Raw genomic sequence first — 17078 nt, 5'->3', positions numbered from 1 at the left:
GTGGAGGAGGGGAGAGTTGGGCCCCTTGCCTGGATGAAGCATGCACAGCCTCCTTGAGGAGACTCTGCAGAGTGCTCTACAATCTTATTTGCCTCAGGGCCTCAGGTATGATCATGGGCCTGAACTTGCTTAAGTGAAAGGATCCTCTTTGCTTAAGGGAGATTTATACACCTACCTTCCAGAGATCCCTTCTAAGGTACCTGCACCTCAGCTTTGTGTCTTGTGTGATTTTCAGCCCTACAAAATCTACTCAGGCTGATACCTGAGGCCAGGTTCCTCCAGTGCCTTTCTTAGGTGAGTCTTGTTCTATGTCCTGGGCTTCTTTAAATGTCCTGGAGAGACCCAGAGATCTGGCCCTCAGACTCAGGTTATAGTCCTGACTTCCAGTTCAATGCCTGACTCTTAATCTTCTCTTCTAAACCCCCACCCTGGCCTCCTCTTTGTCTCTCCTGGGCAGCTCTATCCTCTGACCTGGAGTAGTACCTCTGCTGCTATCTGTTGATGGAGGAGACCAAGAGCTTGCCTTTCCCTCTAGATGACACCAAAAGCCTCTGTCACATGCAATAATGTGGGCAGGAGTGCTGCCTCACTGTGCCAGCTGCACCCTGTCCTGCACAGCACAGAGAGGTAGCTTCTGTCCCATGCATGGAGGGACACTGGTGTATTTCCTGTAACTGAGTCTTAGTATGAAAATCTGTCTCTCAGCCTTGTGTTTAATAGAAAGTGGAGCCTATTGAATAAACTATAGCTATTCTTTAATGTATCCAGGGCTACAGAAATTTTTGTGACACACTTTGGTGCATTTACCACCTTCACATTTTATGCAGGAATCAAGACTCATGCTCTCCTCTGCTCCAATAGCAGTAGTAGCAATGTCATCAGAACAGGTGTTGCTCTGGCACAACAGGCCAACTGTGTGTATATCACCATCACCATCACCATCACCATCTTCTTCCTCCTCCTCATTATCACCTCTGCTACAACTATTTTACTCCATCACACACATTTGCAGTGCATAGTGGAGGACTTCCCCATCAACTCAGTGTGTCCTTTCTTCAAACTGGGGACTTCCTTCCCATCTCTATGGGGGAAGTGTTCTCCCACCACACATAAAAACAACTATTTGTTGATCCCATTTTCCAAATTTCTCTAGAGGAAGGTCAAGACTCCAAGAATCATCTCACTCACTGAGATCTAGGGGAGACTTTTTTCAATTAATGAGACCCTTTCTGTTATTATATCATTTAATTTGAAAACAAAATTAGAAAGCCATACATGTAGATATAGTTGAGGCCCAAGGAGACTCTATTGACAGGATAACTGAGAACATTTCTTTCAAACTAAGAAAATTATGCTAAACATAGGTATTGCTTTTGTTGTAGCAGGATTTGTACAGGTCATCTAGGGTCAGGGGAGGGCATGAGGCCAGGATGGGAGGCACAGCTGGGCACACACTTTATAATGATGCACACATATACATATATGCACACACTCAGATGCACACAAGGGCAATGACGGTTTTATTATGTGCATAGGCTAGAAGAGGTTCCCTATGTCGTGAGTAGATGGTTTTATGTTACAGGGACCTGGTTCTAGTTCTAGAGCCATCCCCAGGATGTGTACAAGAAGACCTATGGCCAACTTCTTTGTCTTGTCCACTCTGTGATGAGTGTGTAATTTCTCTAGTTGCCTCACTAGACTTGATGCTGCTGTGACATCCAGATTCTGGGAGGAGGAACTTACCTATGCAGTAAGTATAAACATGGTTAACACAGCCTTAATAAGTTATGTCCTCTGACCTATTCACTTGGGCGAAGGGGTGGAGAATCACCACCCTTAGAATCCAGGATCATGATCACTGAACAGATGTCTGTCCCTGATTTTCCTTTTGGTCAGGTTTCTTTTGTGCCTATGCCCCAGCCTAGAAAATACCAAGACAGAATGGTCCTGTCACCCATAAATCAACACCTCATCATTTTGAAAATTGTTCATTTGTGGTTAAGGCTAATTTAAGAAAGAAATGTTAAGGCTTACATAGTTTAGCAGCTAGGACTAAACTTAAGAAATACAGAATTAAGTAAGTCCTCCAATGACTCTTCTATTATTCATTGATACCACATTTTTGAGTTTAGAATATCTTAACTGAAAAGCTACAAGAAAAAAAAGTGATGCAAATATTTATAGAACATTTAAAATCAACACTCATGAGTGAGAAATTAAAACAAATAAAATATCTAACTTCGGAGTTAACTAATATTTATTCTATAATTTGAAAATGTAGGTAACATTATTAAAGGATAAAATCTGATAGTAAAAAAAAAATAGGTAACAAAAACAATCCATCAGTTTTGATCTGTTTTTGACTTTGTGAGAAAAAGATCTTTTGGTTTGATACAAGTTGAGAAAACACTAGTGAGCGAATAAAAGGCATTTTTAAAATTATTCAAAACCAACATGCATTCCTTGCTGTTCAACGGATGTTTTTAAATATATATGCTCCTTATTTTTTTCTTAAAATTAATTTTGTTTTTTTCCCATTTTGCAGTTAATTTCAAGTTTTTTTCAAATAAGTGATAAGAATTTCTACCAAATATATGCCTGCCAAGTACTGAGAGACATAAAAATACCATAGTTTTATTTTGTTTTGAAAAACCTCAGGTTTCAGATTTCTCTAAATTGACAAGTCAAATTAACTTCGTGGAACCCTACCCTGCATACCAGGAATAAAGGTCAAAGTGCTCTCTCACTCTATGCAGAACCCGCCCTCAGATCTAATGATTCACAATTAATTTTCTTATAAAAACCATGACACTTATGTTACCAGCACATTAAGTCCCTCTAATCCAACTGCCAAAGAGATAATTTAAAGCAATCATAATCGTCTATAAATATATTCAATAAAAGTTCTTTCTTTTCTCCAAGAAAAGGTTAAAACATTATTCACCTTTACTCTCCAAGAAATTGAAAACAGAATTACAAACATTAAAATAAAAAAAAGAAGAAAGGAAGGAAGGAAGAGAGAGAGAAAGAAAAACTCCACCTAATAAAGATCTGCTAAAGGCAGTAATTTATGGCAGCATATGTAATTTTTAAGCTCCATCTATCAAGGAACAAAATTGTGTTAATATGAAATGACATGAATGCCTCCTTCTTAAGGACACACCACAGGGGATTATTGATCCCTGAATTTCATAGTCAAGATTTTCCACATTAATAACATTATGACAGTTTTTACTAGTATATGATTAACTAAAACAGTGCTTCCTTTCATGATCCTGGTAATCCAAAAATTTTAAAAAATCCATTATTGTAAACATCACACTGGACAAAGTGTATTCACTTTTAGTTTGAAATCATACATTTCAAATGGGCAGATGTTTATTTTCCACTCTTGTAGTGCTACTTTTAAAAAGACTTTTGTGCCTTACTTCGAATGTTGAGTTCATTTCAAAGTGATCCATGATGAGTTTGCTTTCATAAAGTGTTCTATTTAATGTGCATAAAAGACTTAATTATCCAATTATATTTTACTGATTAACTTTAATATTTCATACAAATTAAACAGCTGATTCTTCTCTAAATTCAGGTGAACCAGAAAAAAAATAGAATCAATTAATTTGGAAGAAAAATGAATAAATTTATATTTTATATATAGATTGCTCAGGAAGAAAGCAAATAAAATGACAATTCCACATGTTGAATGTAACGGAATCTTAAACTTCCAAAAATAGCATATGAAATGCATATAAAACAATACAAAGGCGATTATTATAGACTTCAATACAATCAGTCATTACAATGGCAGACTTGTGACAGTTTCATGAAGACACTGGAGATTAGTTTTTTTCAACTGAAAGACAATTGTGGGCTTCAGTGAAAAAGTATATATGAAGGTTATTTCCTCCATTTTTACTGGTGCAATGGAAATCTGCATTGCATACTTTATTTATGAACAAAAGAATTGGTAACTTAAAGTGAATAGACACTATTTCTACATATTATTAGTGTTAGAGTCGGGCAAACGTCAGAGGAAGAGACCACCAAGAGACTTGTCTCATGCAAAAGCAAAGGGTTTATTGGGGGGGCGGGACCAGCATGCTGGGGCCCAGAGCTCTCCTGAGAGAAACTGGAGCCCCGAGTACAGCTTAAGCAGAGTTTTTATACAGTGTTTAAACAGGGAAGCTCATATGGCAGTTAGGGTGCAAGAGTGGGATTGTTACAAAATAACCATTACAGAATAATCATGCGTTTTGTCAGGGGGTGTTGGGTCAGGGTACATTTTGACATAAGTAACTGTTTTTAACATAAGTATCAGGTTCCAGGAAAACAGAACTTAAATTACAGAAAAGCAAAACTTAAACATAACAGGAGAGAAAAATTTAAATTTAACCTTTACATTAGGAATAAGAAGGCACCACTGATTTGATGTCTTGTAATCACTGATAGTTGATTTTGAGTTGTTTATCTCAGCATTTGTTCTTATTAAACTTTTCTGAGTGATATAACCTAAAACCATTATTGTGGCTTATGAACTACAAATAAGACAAATTCATAATAGTATTTCATCATAGAGAAATCCTTCACAGTCTATGTTGACAATACGGATTCTTTGTCCACCTGTACCTGGAATCTATTTTGCAGAACAACATTGTTTATATCCTCATAGCTCAATTCTATGGAAAATTCTTTGCCAAATTTTCAAAGTGGTACAGCAGAGAACCAAGATTTATCAAAATTCACCTGGCTTGAATGTGTTTCATATTGTATCAATATAGTCAATTACATTGTGATCTGTGCCTATGCAGAAACAGGGGGCAATATAGTGCCACCTACTGCATTATGAATAAATCTCCTGAAAATCTTCTGCTGTCAAACAAAATTTAGAAACAGGAGGAAGACTGTGGGGGTCAATATCAGGGAAAAAATGGGTGGCATCTGATCTTCTGATCTCCCAATATTGCTAAACAGTTAGATCCAGGAATAAAGTGTATGTTTATTAATTTTAGAACATCTGTTCAGAACAAGGTTGAGATAAAAGAGCCTAAAACAACAACAACAACAAAAAACCACTTAATTCCTATCCTTGACAAGGATCACCTAGCACAGCTAATTCCCAGTCCAGATTTCCTAGTTCAGCAACAGGTATCAGAATAAGTTCTTTAGTAGGATCCCATCTGTCTTAGAAAAACTCAAAATTTCTTTAATGATTAGCTCAAAAGCCAGGCAGAGAACTGCAGTTGCATTTTTCTTACTCTCACGGAGGTTGCCCAAGCCTCCCCTGCAGCCCTTGTGCAGCTGAGGAAGGGTCAGTGGGAGGCAACAGTGTTGCTGGATTGCCTGCTTGGCCCTAGGCATCTCAGCCTTGCTGCTCCTAGCTACTGAAAGCGCTGTGGCGGCTGGTTTCCTCCAGATGGCACTGGTCGCAGACATGCCCTGACCAGGCTGCCCACCCCGCCCCCACCAATCTCAGGGTTCCAAACACACTGGGGTCTGACTGGTTTTCAGCTACTGAGCTTGCATGGCCTTCAAGGAGTGATTGTAGTTGCTTTCAAATATATAGATTAACAATAAAGTGCTTTAATGTATATTTTCATGATATAATTAACAAATTTGCATGAATGTAAGACAAAAAATTCTTGCAAATTGTCAAGCTAATATTGAGTGTTATCTTTGTAGTATATGAAGTTTGATGTCAATGTCTTACCAATTTATGTATTCTCTGACATTGCTGGTACCTGGGCATCAGAGATATATGTAAATTGGCAGGTCTGCAGTATAAGTTGGTTGGCTAGCTGGGATAAGATTTATTCCCAAGTATTTTGAAAATAGTTTTTGTTGTAAATGAATACATTTTATGTATTTGTATTTGGTGCTGAGGATCGAACCCGGTGCCTCATGCATGCTAGGTTAGCACTCCACCACTGAGCTACTAACCCCAGTTTCTATTCCCAAGTATTTGTGAGGCTATTGTGAATGAGATACTTTTCCTGATTTCTCTCTCTGCAGATGCATTACTGGAGAAGAGGAAACCAATTAATTTATGTAAGTTGACCTTTTATCCTGCTACTTTGTTGAATTTGTTTATCAACTTTAGAAGTTTTCTGGTGGAGTTTTTTGGGACTTCTAAATATAGGATCTTGTCAACAGCAAACAGAGATGACTTGTTTTCCTATTTGTATCCTTTTAATTTCCTTCTTTTGCTGGATTGTTCTGGTGATAGTTTCAAGGACTATGGTGTATAGTAGTGATGAAAGTGGATACCCTGTCTTGTTATTGATTTTAGTTTTTATCCCTAAGTATGATGTAGGCCTTGAATTTGTCATATATAGCCTTTACAATATTGTAATAATTTCCTTCCATTCCTAGTGTTGTAAGGGTGGTTCAACTTATGCAAATCAATAAATGCCATTCACCACATGAATTATGTGATTATTAAGTATAAGAATCATGTGATTATCCCACGTGATGCAAGAAAACTATACAAAAAAGTCCATCACCCATTCATGTTGAAAATACTGGAGAAACCCTAGTGTTTAAAACACTAGGAATGGAAGGAAATTAACACCTTCCTTGGCAGCTAGCTAAGAGCAGGATTCTGCAGACAGGAGGCTGGCTAAGTGCTGGGGTTGGAGTACAGAGGGAGGAGGGAGAGAGTCATGGTCCAGCTTCAACCACCCAGGACTGTGACCCTTGGGCCTGCCATGCTATGCTGGGCCCCCTGCCACAGGGGTCCTCTTTTGCCTAGAGCACAACAATTGCTCTAAATCCAGAGTCCCAGAAAACCAGTTAAGTATAACAGTCATTAAACATGTCCCTAGGTCCTGGGTGCCTGTCCAGGCATCTCCTCTTCTGAACTCTGCCTTGCTGCGTTTGGGGACATTTGTTGGTTGCCAGAGAGATGGCAGCACCAGGATGGGGGTCCAGAAAGTCAGAAGCCCAGGAGCCCCCCAAGCCCTTGGTAACCTTCCCAAGGCTGGCCATGCACGAGAGGCATTTTGGCCTGATGTTCTATTTAAACTACTGACACCCCTGCTTCCTTCTTATGCATCTTCCCTGGGAAAGTGGGGTTGGCCATGCAGGTTCCCCACAGTGTTTCACCTGCTGTCACAGGCAGGCACTGTGCTATGTAAACTGTATTTCCTAGCCCAGGAATTCAGGAAGACCTGGGTCTGGTTGGGGTGGGGGCCCTCAGTGCTCACTGGTCAGGCTCACTGCCATGACTGGGCCACATCACCAGTCAAGCCATGCCACAGATAGTGCATATCATCAACTGTGCCATGCTCTTGACTAGGCCTCCCTGAGACTGGGCCATGCCACCAACCTCTCTGTGCCATAATGACAAGTTCCCTGTGCTACCTACCATACATGATGACCATGTCCCTCACATCATGACTGAGCTAGGCTACCACTGCACCATGTCCTGTGGCCCCCGAGATCTGAGGTGTGGTTTGTGAGTTCACTGGTATAGATGCCCATGTTGACTCCAGACTGAGCCACACAGGGGAGGCAGGCAACTGGGAGAGCAGCCACGTGGCACTCAGCCTTCCTAGCAGAAGGTATCAGGCACAAAGACAAGGCTCTATTCCTGCCGAGACCACTGCTTTTTGGAAACCAACTACTGAGAGTCCTCCGCACCGGCCCTGCTGTCAGCACAGCGGCTGGGGTGGGCTCTCTTCTGATGCAGCCACAGTAATTGGCTCCAGCCTGGCCCCCCTTGGGGCCTGCTCGCTGGTCTCCATAGCAACCCCTCCCCTGAGCAAGCATGAGGGGGCACCTTTATATGAGATAATCAAACCCAACTTTGTGGCATTGGATCCTATTCACAGTAGGGGCCCAGGGAATACAGAAATCCCAACCAGGCAGTCGGGAGGGTGTTCCCTGACCTTATACCACGGCTGCCCCATCTGACCTCTTCCTGCTCTCCACCTTGGAAAGCAACCCCTCCCTATCCCCCAGAAAGCCTCACTGGCCCAACCCCCTGCCCTCTGCAGCCTTCTGAACTACAGGGCTTCTGACCTCCAGGGCCGGTCCCCTCCTTGCCCACCTCTCCTATTTTTCTCCCCAACCTGACCATTGATTCTCCCAGGAGGTACTGCCCTCTTCCTGGAGATCAGGCTCGCCACCCCTGCCACTCTCATCATCTCATTCAGGTCCCAACTCTCAGTGATCATCCAGTGTGAGTGTGACTCCAGACACATCTGGGGAGAAAACAGCCCTGCAAGGGCTCCAGTTCTCATACGAGTGAACCACATGGATTGCCCCTCAGACCCCTGCAGCCACCCAAGAGCAGGTGGCTCCTGTGGCCACCTGAGCCTGTGCACACACTGGTGCCCCTCTTGCCATTCCCCAGGAGCCTGGCTTCCGCTGTATAGGAGCTCCCCCCAGACCCAGGTGGGTGGGGTCTCCAGCATGGAGGGGCGAGTTTCCTCTACCCTGGCACCTGCGGTGTAGAGCTCCTCCCCCATACCCAGATGAGAGGAGTCAGCCGCCTGAAGGGGCAATTCCCCTCTATCCTGGCTGAGGTGGTATACTAGATTTCCCTGACACCCAGGTGGAGAGTTCTCCTGCCTGGAGGAATGAGTCCCTTCTACCCTGGCTAGCATGCTATAGGAGCCCCCACCCACAGGACACCTAGGGGGGAGGGGTCTTCTGCCTGGAGGGGTGAGTCCTGTCTACCCTGACTGCTGCGGTATAGAAGCACCCATGACACCCAGGTGGGAGGGGTCTCCCGCCTGGATGGTGGAGTTCCCTCTACCCTGCCTTTCTGGGTATATAAGCCCTCCTGACAACCAGATGGGAGGGGTCTCCTGCCTATTGAGGCGAGTCCCCTTTATACTGGCTGGGCGGGATATGAGCTCCTTCTGCCTAATGCCTCTGCCTGTAGGTATTAGTCCAATCCACCCTGGCTAAGGCAGCATACAAGCTCCGCTGGACACCCAGGAGAGAGGGGTCTACCTCCTGGATGGGCGAGTCACCTCTGAGGCAGTCTGGCTGAAGCAAAATAACCAATAACCGGGGGGGGGTGACGAGCAACTTGTGTAGATTGATACAGCAGGAGTGGGAGCCGTTTATTGTAGGACAGGAGGGGTATATATACATTCCACACAGCTTATCTTAATTAACATAAACTAGATACAGCAGTCAACCAATAAGAAATCTCCACACTTAATGGCTCGATGGCACCACCTCACAAACCACTCCCCCTGGCAAAATGCCAGGCGCCATCCTGACTTGTTTACAGACTCTAACACACCTTGACCCTGGTGGTGGTGGTATATGAGCTCCCCCAGACCCTCAGTTTTGGGGGGTCTTTGACTTGGTCTTTGAGCCCTCCTCTCACTGTGCCACCTGCTCCATTTCTATTTTCACTCCCCACCCCAGCTGTGTCCATTTTCCTGAGACACTGGCCTAGGTCCTGCCACTTGGCTCTCCATTCCTTGGCCTCATCCCTTGCTTGAATCCCTGGCTGTCTTTCTAGAGGATCCTGTCCCTGTCCCGTGATTTCAGACCCATTTTACACCCCCTCCTGTTTCTCCCCACTGTTCCTTGTGTACTGTGGTATCCTGGCACTGCCTGGACCCTCCCCTCCCCCTGTTTCTCCCTAGCCTGGGCTCCTAAAAGGGAACCTGGCTCTCTAGTGACCCCGCCCCCAATTCTGGGCTCAAGGTATCCCCTCACAGTGTCCTCCTTTGGCCCGCCTTTGGTTCTGGTCTCTCTGTGAGGTTCTACTGAGGGCAGAGGAGTGGGATTGGCTAGCCTCTGGGCCCTGAAGGCTCCCTATGGGAAACCCAGCCCTGCCCCTTGCCTTTTCCCCCTTCACCTTCCAAACCATGACACCTGGCAGTGATCTTGGGCCTTAACTGACCTTGCCCTGTGCCATCATCTTCCTTTCCTCCCCTACCATCTAGCCTTGCATGGAGGCCTTACACCAACCCAGCCCTCCCTAACCCTGATGTTTTGCGCTCTAGTTTCCGGGCCTGGCTGCTTGCCTGAGGCACAGACGATGTTCCACCTGATGCTAGGTATTGCTAGGTGTCACTTCGCATTGGGTATGACCTGGGGTCCCTTGCTTGGTCCCCTTAGTGCCTTCCACTGGGTGCCCTTTGCACTGCCCTCTGTCTCTACATCCTAGTGCCAAACCTTCCTCTCCTTCCACTTGTGCTTTCCCCTGGAGTGCTGGCCTCCTGCTTCTTGGGTTTCTAATGCTCTGTTGGGGGATCTGCCCCTTGCCTTGAAACCTGACTTGGGTCCTGATTCTTGCCTCTCTCAGCACCCACCGCGACCCCCCCACCGTGCCCTCCTGTCATCCTCCTCCTGTCCCCCATCCTTGCCAGACCCCCTTGGCCTGGTCCCTGGCCCTTGATTCTCATATGGGCAGGGCACCCCATGGGAAAGAGAGCCCTGTCCCTAGCCTGGGCCTCTTGCTTTCCCTGGGTCCTTGGTCCTGCTCCTGGAAACCTGAGACCTGGCAATGGCTCTGGACCTGGAGCCTGCCTCCCCACTGTTATGTCCCTTGCCTTCCCTCCTCTGCCATATCCACTGTCCTAATCCCCCTGCCCCAGACCTGGCCCTTGTCTCTCCATTCCCTGGCCTGTCTCCTCACTTGAGCCTCTGGTGGCCCTTCTTGCTCTGTGCTTCCCTGGGCCCCTCATTTTAGGCTGCTTCCCTGCTCCCCTTGGCTTCCCTGCATGGCAGAACCCTAGTGCTGCCTGCCTGCCTAGCCCCGCCCTTCCCTGCTCTTTCAGAATGGGGCCCTCCTCTAGGTCCCTAGACTGGTATCCTTGCTGGGGTCCTGGCCCCCACCCCACCACCAGGAGTCCTCCAGAACTTCCTAATATGCCCTCCTTGGACCTCCTGTTGTCAGTACCCACCCCCCCGCACCTGTTTTCCTGTTCCCTTTACCAGGATGCTCACCAGGGTCAGGGGACTGGACCTGGCCTTTGGCCCTGTGGGTTCTCTTTAGGAAAATGTAGCCCTTCCCTTTTACTGGACCCTTTGGCCTCCCTCAGCTCGGGCCCTGCTCCACAACCCTGACACCCATCTGTGGACCTGGGCCTTGAGCCCACCTCTCCCTGCACCACCTACTGCCCTTTCTTCCCTCCCTCCCCTCCCTATCCCTGTATCTTTTCATGGGAACTCTATATTGGACAACAAACTTGGCTCTCCATTCCTGGGCCTGGCTCCTTGCTTGAGGCCACCCTTCTCCAGGACTCTGTTACTTTCCCTTGACTTCAAGCCCCTTTATCAGTCCCCCTCCTGTGCCTCCCCTCTGTTCTCTTTGCATTGAAGTGTCATCCAGTCTCTCCAAAAAAACGTCTTACCTGGGCTTCTCCAGAAATCTTCACCATGGCTGTTTTTAGGACTGTCAGCAAAAGAGTCTCTGCAAAAGAATCCAATGTAGATAAACTTCCTATTTTCCTGTCGCCCTGTTTTACTTGGCCACTGGCTGAGAAGATACCAGCATTCCAGCTGCTGGGCACCCCCTTACTAGTTTTTAACAAACATATCCTGTATAGTAGTTTGTATCAATGTGCAACAAGGCCACTGGCCTTGTGATGGGCTTCACAGAGATGTCTACATTTTTAAGATATGTTACCAACTGGTTCTATGTTAACAACTGGCAGGGAGAGAAAAAAATGGGGAAAAGAAGCTCTCCCCTTCTCAGGTGTTGTCCTTGAAGAGTTAATTTGCCCAAAACAGTGAAAGTAAAAGCTGCTTTTGTGTGAACTCTGCAGACTGTGAAATTCTGAGCCCCTACCCTTACATGCTGGGTATTAAATTCAGAAACTGCCTGAGGATTGATTGATTACAGCAAAAGCTGGGCCCTCTGAGCCTGCCTGCAGCCAAATAAATCTATTTCCTGCTATGTTCGGTGCCTTGCCTCATTTGACCCTACAACAGTACTGTGGCATCAGGGCATTTCCCGGACTCTCCCTTCCTACTGCTTATCCCTAGTAGGGGCTCCAAGAAGGGTCCTGGCTCCCACTGACCCACCCAATTCCGGATACAAGGTAGCCCCTCACAGTGCCCTCCTTTGGCACTCCTTTGGTCCAGGTCTCTCTCTGAGGATCTACACGTCTAGGACAGTGGAGTGGAAATGGCTGGTCTCTGCCCACTGAAGGCCTAGTGTTGACCTTGCGCTTCCTGATCCCCTCCCTTCAATCCCCTGCCCTCTAGCCTTGCATGCTGCCCCTACCCCAACCCAGCCCTCCTAACCCTGAGGGTTTGCACTTAAATCCCTGGGCCTGGCCTCTCACCTGAGCCCCTGATCATGTTCCTTGTGTAGTTTGGCTTCCTGTGTGGTCTCTTGTTCTCAGGTCAGAACTGGGGACCCCTATCTTGGGCCACCTAGTGAGCTCCCCTCCTTGCCCTTTGTGCTGCCCTCTGTCTCCTCATCCTAGCACCACCCCTTCCTCTCCTTCCCCTAGCGCTTTCCCCTGGAAAGCGGGCCTCCTGCTCCTTGGGTTCCTAATCCTCTTTTGGGCAGGTTGGTCCCTTGTCTGGAATCCTTGCTTGGTCCCTGGATCTTGCTCCTCTCCACACCTAACACAACCCTGTGCCATGCCTTCCTGTCACTGTCCTTCTGGAACTTGTCCCTTGCCAGGCACCCCAGGCCCTTCATTCTCATCTGGACTGGGGCTTTTAGGATTAGGGTTAGGGCTGAAGCTAGTGTTAGGGCTATGGCATCTTGGGGGAAACAGAGCCCTCCCCTCATGTGGGCCCCTTGCTCTACCTGGGCCCTTGGTCCTCTACCCAGAATCATGAAACCTGGCAGTCACGCTGGCACTCGAGCCAGGCTCCCCCCTACTGAAACCCCAGCCTTCCCTGCCCAGCCCTGTCCACTGTCCTTATCCCTCTGCCCCAGCTTTGGCCATTCCCTGGCCTATCTCCTTGATTGACCATCTGGTGGCCCTTCTTGCTCTGTGCGTCCCTGGGCTTGAACTGTGGGCTCCTTGCTTGGGCTGCTTTCTTGTTCCCCTTGGCTTCCCTGCACTGCAGAACCCTAGTGCCAACCCCCTACCAGGCCCTGCCCTTCCCTGCTCTCCCCTGGCCTGGGCCCTACCCTAGGTCCCTAGCCTGGGCTTCTTTCTGGGGTCCTGGCCCCCTTCCCACCAACACGGGTCCCCCAACCCTTCACACTGTGCCTTTCTTCAGCTCTCCTGTCGTCCCTGACCTGGTCATGCCCCTTTTCCTGACCCCTTTTCCAGGATTCTCACCAGGGCCAGGGAACTGGACTTGGATTTTTTTTTTCCCCTGCAAGCTCCCTTTGGGAAAATGTAGCCCTGAGGCTTGTCTGGGCCCCTTGGCCTCCCTCATCCCAGGCCCTGCTCCCCAACTTTGACACCCAGAAGTGGACTGGGCCTTGAGCCTTCCAATCCCTGAGCCACCCGATCACCTTTCTCCCCTCCCTCCCCTTCCCAGCCCTGTCCATTTTCATGCAATCCTCGCCAGGGCCAAGTCACTTGGCTCTCCATTCCTGGGCCTGGTTCCTTGCTGGAGAATCTGGCCTTGCTTCTCGAGGACCCTAATCCTTGGCTTCCCTGTACTGCAGAACCCTAGTGCAGCCCCGCCTTACAGGCCCCGCCCTTCTCTGCTCTCCCCTGGCCTGGGCCCACCTCTAGGTCCCTTGACTGAGCTCCTTGCTGGGGTCCTGGCCCCCACTCCACCCACACCCATCCTGCAGCCCTTCAGGTTGTACCCTCCTTCAGCCCTCCTGTCATTTCTGTCTCTGTCATTCCCACTTTCCTGATCCCCTTCCCAGGACGCTCACCCAGGTCAGAGGACTCCACCTGGCCTCCTGGTCCTGCAGGTTCCCTTTGGGAAAATGTAGCCCTGTCCCTCAGCCCAGGCCCAGCTTCTGAACCCTGACACCCTGCAGTGGACCTGGGCCTTCAGCCTTTTTCCCCATGTGCTACCCACTCCCCTTTCTCCCCATCCTCCCCTCCCCATCCATGTCCCTTTTCATTCACCCAGCCCCAGGTGCTGGCACTGGCTCTCCATTACTAGGCCTGGCTCCTTTCTTGAGCCCCTGGCTGCCCTTCCCGAGGATCCTGTCCCTCTCTCCTGGTTTCAGACTTCTTTTACCTGCCCTCTCCTGTGCCTCCCCTCTGTTCCACTGATGCTGTGGTGTCCTGGCACTGCACCCAACACTCCGTTCCCCCTGCTTCTTCCTAACCTGAGCTTCTCGAATGGTCCTGGCTGCCCACCGATACCCCACCCCCAATCCTGGCCCAAGGTATCCCTCACATTGGCCCCCTTCCCTTGCCAGGCCTCCACTGCCAGGTCCCTGTCCCTGGATTCTCATCTGGGCCAGAGTACCTTATGAGAAATACAGCCCTGCCCCAAGCCTGAGCCCCTTGCTCTCCCCAGGTGCTTGGTCCTGCACCCGGAACCCTGACACCTGGCAGTGGCCCTTGGCCAGAAGCCTGCCTGCCCACTTCTGGAACCCCTGCCTTCCCTTACAAGTCTTGTCCACTGTCCTGAGCCCCCTGACAAAGGCCTGGCCCTTGTCTCTTCATTCCTCAGCCTGGCTCCTTGCTTGAGCCATTGATGGCCCTTTTTGCTCTGTGCTTTTTTGGGCTTTGTCTGGGGGCCCCTAGCTGGGGCTGCTTCCCTGCTCCCCTTGGCTTCCCTGAACTGCAGGGCCCTAATGCAGCCTGGGCGCTCGCCTGAGCCCCTGACATTGATCCTCATGTCACTTGGCATAGCATGGAATCTCTTCCTGTTGGTTCTGACCTGTGGGCCCCTTGCTTCAGACTGCCAGCCTGCTCCCCAAGTGCCCCTTGGGCTTTTCTCTGTCTCCTGGTCCTCTCGAAATCCTTCCGCCCTTCCCCATGCACTTTCCCCTGGCTCTTGCAGGTCTCCTGCTCCTTGGATCCCTCATCCACAGTTGGACAGGTGGGCCCTTTGCCTGGGCACCTGGCTTGGGTCCTGGATCTTGCCCCCCCACGCACTCACCGAGTCCACCTGCCATGCCCTCCGATTGCCCTCCTCCTGGGCTCCTTCACTTGCCAGGCCTATTTTGCCAGGTGCCTGTCCCTAGATTCTCATCTGGGCCAGAACGCTTTATGGGGAACTGAGCCCTGGCCCTCGCCTGTGCCCCTTGTGCTCTCTGGGCCTTTGGTCCTGCACCTGAAACCCTGACACCTGGCAGTGGCCCTGGTCCTGGATCTTGCCCCCTGCCACACACCCAATGGTTCCTGGCTCCTCCAATGGTTGCTGGCTCCCCACAGACACCCCCCCCCCAATCCTGGACCAAAGGTATCCCTTACATTACGCTCCTTTGGTCCTGGTCTATCTCTGGGGATCTACTCACCTGGGGCAGTACAGAGGAATTGGCTGGCCTCTGGGCCCTGAATGCTACCTATGGGAAACACAGTCCTGCCCCTCTCCTGGGTCCCCTTTGATGCCCAAACTTAACAAATGACAGTGGACTTGGGCCTAGTGATGACTTTGCCCTGGGCGATCACCTCCCTTCCCTCTCCTGCCCTCTAGCCTTGCAAGCTGCCTCTAAGCCAACCCATCCCTCCCTCACCCTGACCTTTTACACTACAGTCCCCTGGCCTGGCTGCCGGCCTGAGCTCCTTACTGTGTTACTTGTGTTGTGTTGCTTTCTGTGGTGTCTCTTCATGTTGCATCTGACCTGGGGGCCCATTGCACACCCCCCTCTGTGCCCTCTGTGCGGCCCTCTGTCTCCTCATCATTGTGCCAATCCTATCTCTCCTTCCCCTAGCACTTTTCCTGAAGTGCGGACCTCCTGCTCATTAGGTCCTTAATAACTTTTGGTGGAGTCTGTCCCTTACCTGGGCTCCTTGATTGGGTCTTGGCTCTTGCCCCTCTCTGCATCCACCGTGACCCCCCCACCTTGGCCTCTCATTGCACTCCTCCTAGCCCCTGTCCTTTGCCAGGCTCCCTTGGCCTGGTGCCTGGAACTTGATTCTCATATGAGCCAGGGTGCCTTATGGGAAACAGAACCCTGACCATCACCTGGACTACTTGCTCTCCCTAGGCCCTTGGGGCAGCAACAGAAACCTGATACCTGGCCATGGTGCTGGGCCACAAGCCTGCTTCGCCCCCTGCTGGATCCCCTGCCTTCCTTCCCCATCCCTGTCCACTGTCCTGAGCCCCCTGCCACAGCGTGGGCCCTTGGCTCTCCATTCCATAGCCTGGCTCCTAGCTTGAGCTTCTGGGGGCCTTTCTTGCTCGGTGCTTCCCTGGGATTGGACAGCGGCCCTCGCTGAGGCCACTTCCCCACTACCCTTGGTTTCCCTGCACCTCAGACCCCTAGAGATGACCCCACCTTCCCGGCCCTTCCCTTTCCATGCTCTCCCCTAGCCTGGGCACTCCTCTAGGTCCCTAGCCTGGGCTCCTTTCTGTGGTCATGGCCCATACCACACAAACATCCTTCCTCCAGCACTTTATGCTGTGCCTTCCTTCCATCCTCCTGTTGTCCTTGTCCCTTCTGGGCCCCTTCTCCAGATCCCTTTCCCAGGATGCATAACAGGGCCAGGGGCTAGAACTGGGATGTTTGGCCTTGTGGGCTTCCTTTGGGAAAAGATAGCAGTGCCCCTTGCCTGGGGGGTTGGCCTCCCTCAGCCTGGGTCCTGCTCCACAGTCCTGACACCCATCAGTGAATCTGGGCCTTAGGCCTCCTCCCCATGTAACACCGGCTCCCCTTACTACCCTTTCTCCCCATATACCACCGCATCCAGAAGAGTAGGGACTTGCCTTCCAAACAGGAGACCCCTCCCACCCGGGTGTCAGGGGAGCTCCTATATCACTGCAGCCAGAGTAGAGGGGACTCACCCCTATAGGCAGGAGACCTCTCACATCTGGGAGTCGGGGGAGCTCAAAACAGCCACAACCAGGGTAGAGGTGACTCACCCCTCTAGGCGGGAGACCCCTTCCACCTGTGTTTCTTGGGGAGCTCATATACCACCACAGACAGGGTAGAGGGGACTAGCACCTCCAGTCCACTCTACCCTGGCTCGAGTGGTATACAAGCTTCCTGCAAAATCAAGGAGGGAGGGGGTCTCCTTCCTGGAGGGGCGAGTCCCCTCTCCCCTAGCTGGGGCTGT

At 49.6% G+C, this 17078-nt stretch overlaps 1 pseudogene; it reads right to left on the bottom strand.

The window, feature by feature from the left end:
• Positions 1-4515: 4515 nt before the first annotated feature.
• LOC144253766 (carnosine N-methyltransferase-like) lies at positions 4516-15877 on the bottom strand (annotated as a pseudogene).
• Positions 15878-17078: the final 1201 nt, after the last annotated feature.

Source organism: Urocitellus parryii, chromosome 3, assembly GCF_045843805.1.
Source record: "Urocitellus parryii isolate mUroPar1 chromosome 3, mUroPar1.hap1, whole genome shotgun sequence".
Taxonomy (NCBI): Eukaryota; Metazoa; Chordata; class Mammalia; order Rodentia; family Sciuridae; genus Urocitellus; species Urocitellus parryii.
Note: the sequence above shows the minus strand (reverse complement) of the source record. Positions and strands in the feature narration are given on the sequence as shown.